Source organism: Silene latifolia, chromosome 9, assembly GCF_048544455.1.
Source record: "Silene latifolia isolate original U9 population chromosome 9, ASM4854445v1, whole genome shotgun sequence".
NCBI lineage: Eukaryota > Viridiplantae > Streptophyta > Magnoliopsida > Caryophyllales > Caryophyllaceae > Silene > Silene latifolia.
Window position 1 is genome coordinate 36,763,439 of NC_133534.1, and position 3,657 is coordinate 36,767,095.

Here is a 3,657-nt window from a genome sequence, read left to right on the forward strand (position 1 = left end):
GCGGAGTAGCTTTTAAGCATTAGCAACCGGAGTAGGTTGGGGAGTTATTTTATTATTCGGGGTGGTTATATTTTGTATGAGTTTACTTCTGAGACGTTTAATAAAACAACGCTGGACGTAGGTCGCTGTGGACAATGGGCCCACGGGGGCGCTTGGGAAGAATAAGCGTTTGCATTTGTGGAGTCGCCACCAATTTATTGTGGGAAATTGGAAACCGTTCGAATACCTCGTGCCATGTCAAGACACAAAGTAGTGACATGAACACCAAGAACTCGTTACCCTTAGCATTCTATGTCTAGAATGACTCTCGTGGATGCCAATGAACACGGATGTTCACAGAGATCAGGAGTAAGGGGTGAGGGTACGTATTAGGAAGCTCTTTTGATCGAACACCTAATCCCGCCCGCCTCGATAGCGGCCTCTACTAATGATTAGGGAAATTGTCTATACTCGATATATTGTCGATTATATGCATGCAATGCAACATCCATTAGATTAATCCTAACATGTGAAGAATTAATACTAAGTCGGTGAAACACGTAATTTAATCATACAATTGGGTCGAAGTCGGAATTTAAGTTCAATTACATGTGAAAACATACAAACAATAATAAAGAAGAAATACAATAAAGATAATAATGAAAAATTACAATAATTACATTGGGATTAAATGATTTATATCGAAAATACTTCTAAAACGGATAATTTGAGAAAGAATAAATAAATAAATTAACGAACAGGAAATAGGGTGATAATACGAATAGTAGTTAATTAATACGTAAACTAATTAAACTAGGTCAAGGCTGATGCGTGTCATTTATATGATGTTTTACACCTCATTTTACACGCATTTCAGAGCTCAATTGTGTAGTTTTATGCTACTATTTGCCCCATTTCGTCTACTTTCGTATTTTTATGTAATATTGCAGATTTATGCGGAAATGAGTAGATATTGAGCTAAATCCGTCCCCGAGTATCTTGCATTGCATTTGACATGAGGTATTTACGCAAGGAACAATCTTGGTGCGCATTTCGAGGCCCGAAAGACTAATCCACGAAGTTTTTGAAGCAAAGTACCAGCTACAGTGGTCGATCGACTAACTCCTATGGTCGATCGACCAAGGCACGACTTCCAGGAACTACTGCTCAGCGTAGGTTGGTCGATCGACTGAGCAACATGGTCGATCGACCAGACCGTGATTCAGACGTGAATTAAAAGATCGAGGAATTTGAAGCCCATAGTACATTAGGTTTTGGAATAAGAACTACGTTGTATTCTATATAACGTAAGCTAGGTTTACAGAATAGTCATTCAGTTTTATCATCTAGTTTTTTAGCACACAGTTCTTAGATATAATTCAACATTCATTAGTTAGTTAATTTCCGTCAATAAAGTTCACTCTTTTGCAATCGGTTTTCGGATCTTTCTCTGCGTTTCCTCTTCGGTATTCTTCTGTTCAGTTTCGCTGTTTATTTCATTCGTAGTATAGGAATTGCTAGAATAGTCTCCCGAAAGCCTATTTATTGTTTTATGTTAATTGTTTATTTCGTCGTTTCAATCATGAATTCTTCTGTTTATTTAGTGAATTTTATTGTTGTTGTTATTCCTAGCATGAGTAGCTAAATTCATTGTGCTAGGATGTAGGGGAATTATAGTGTAGGCGGCATTAGAATCAGGGAACCCTAATCGCGCCATGGTCGATCGACCGTTCTACCTGGTCGATCGACTGGCCACGTAAGCTGTGTTTCGTTTTAATTGTTTTACTGTTACATTTGACGAATCGAATGCATGCGGCTAGTTGAATACTTAGTATATGACTGACCCCTTAGATCGAAAGATAGGGAAAGTTATTAGACTACCAATTAAAATGACTAAACTGTGCTGAGATCGAAAGATAGGTATTGTTTAGATTTTAGTCACTTTCAGGACGAAAGTCAGTATTAGTGATATTAGGGACCTGTAGCGAGATCGAAAGATGCTACCTGTGAGAATGGACCGAAAGGACTTCTTATCTTCCCGCCTCAACTGATTGTTTTAGACCTACCTAGTTTACTGCCGCCGAAACTATAGTGAACCGACCATCCTAGTACCCCCTTTAATACTTGTTTTTACCCGTTTATTTAGTTTACTTTCACTTTCTGTCTTTAGCTATAGACCAAATCAATTCAAACCCCCACACTCTATTACCCTTGGTCTTAAATAGAACAACTAATAATTACATCTGCCTCTCTGTGGTTCGACCCGACTGCCACTATCTATAGTTGTAGTTGGAAATTATAAATTTTATTTTTGGTGCTTACAACGACAGGCATCAAATTTTGGCGCCGTTGCCGGGGAGGCAGTTGTTCTAATTTTTAGTTGTTTTATTTTAGTCTGTTTCCTAGTTTAAGGGACATTCGTTCCTTAAACTATTCTTATATTCTTTTTGTAGTTTCTTCTTATGCGCAGGTCACAGGGTGGTGAATTACTACCGTTCAATCCTGAGATTGAGAAGACTTTGCGCGAGTTGAGGCGATCATCTAGGGTATTACCGACGGAGGAAGAGCTGAGTACTCTGTCTAGTTACTACGAGAACGCTCTATTTGAGGAGGATCCACCTTCGTCTCCAGTTTCTACTTCATCAGCTGAGACAGTCACTTCTCCAGATTTTCTAGAGATGGCTGAAGAAGCAACTATAGCCAGTCACTCGGAGACGACAGCTGCGAACCTATATAAGGGGTTCGAATTACCGGGAGCTGATAGAAAATTCGAACCGAAGCCTTCATATATCAACTTGGTTGAGAGGAACCAATTCGGGGGAGCTGCAAATGAAGATGCTGCCAAGCATATGGAGATATTTATTGATTATTGCTGCTCTATACCCCCGCCGACCGGTGTGACCCAGGACCAGGTGAAGGAAACCATGTTTATATTCTCTCTTCGTGATGCTGCAAGGGAGTTGTACAGAGACCTGGACCGAGATGCTAATGGGATCACCGACTGGAATTCTTTGGCCTTGGCATTCTACAAGAAGTACTTCTCTGATTCGAAGACTAATGCCATTAGAGCTCAGATCACGAGCTTTAAACAGGGGCCTGACGAGAACTTTCATGAGGCATGGGTCCGTTTCAAGAAGCTGGTGCGAACCATTCCGCATCATGGGTTTGAGAAATGGAGCCTATGCAATCAGTTTTATAATGGGCTCTACGACGATCAGAGGGCTATCTTGGATGCTGCAGCTAGTGGCAGATTCCAGGAGAATATGGGAGAGACTAAGGGGTGGAAAATTATTGATGACTTGGCCACCCACAAAGCTGAGTATGGGAATTCCAGGGGAAATCAAAGGAGAGCTGCTGAATCTCCTTCTGTAGCTGCATTAGAAGCTCTCACTGCGAGATTTGACAAGTACGAGTTGGGAGGAGCTTCAAAAGGAGGGATCTACCATGTGAATGCTGTTTCAGACGGTCCTTTCGTCTGCAAAAGATGTGGAGCTGAGGGACATGTTTCAGACAATTGTCCCAGTCCCTTTGAGTCTTGTGCTGCCTTTCAACATTATAGGCAGACAAACACTTACTATGAGCCGAATGTCCATCCAAACTTGAGGTGGAGTAGCCAAAATGTTCTGAATCCGACTCAACCTCCACAGCAGCAGCATCAGCAGAATTATGTGCCCCCTC

At 41.1% G+C, this 3,657-nt stretch overlaps 1 non-coding gene across 1 annotated transcript; it reads right to left on the reverse strand.

Annotated features, from left to right (window-relative positions):
• Positions 1–3,038: 3,038 nt before the first annotated feature.
• Positions 3,039–3,145, reverse strand: LOC141603865 (small nucleolar RNA R71). The gene has a single exon (XR_012525707.1). It is a non-coding gene; the product is annotated as a small nucleolar RNA R71 (small nucleolar RNA).
• Between the last annotated feature and the right edge of the window lie 512 nt (positions 3,146–3,657).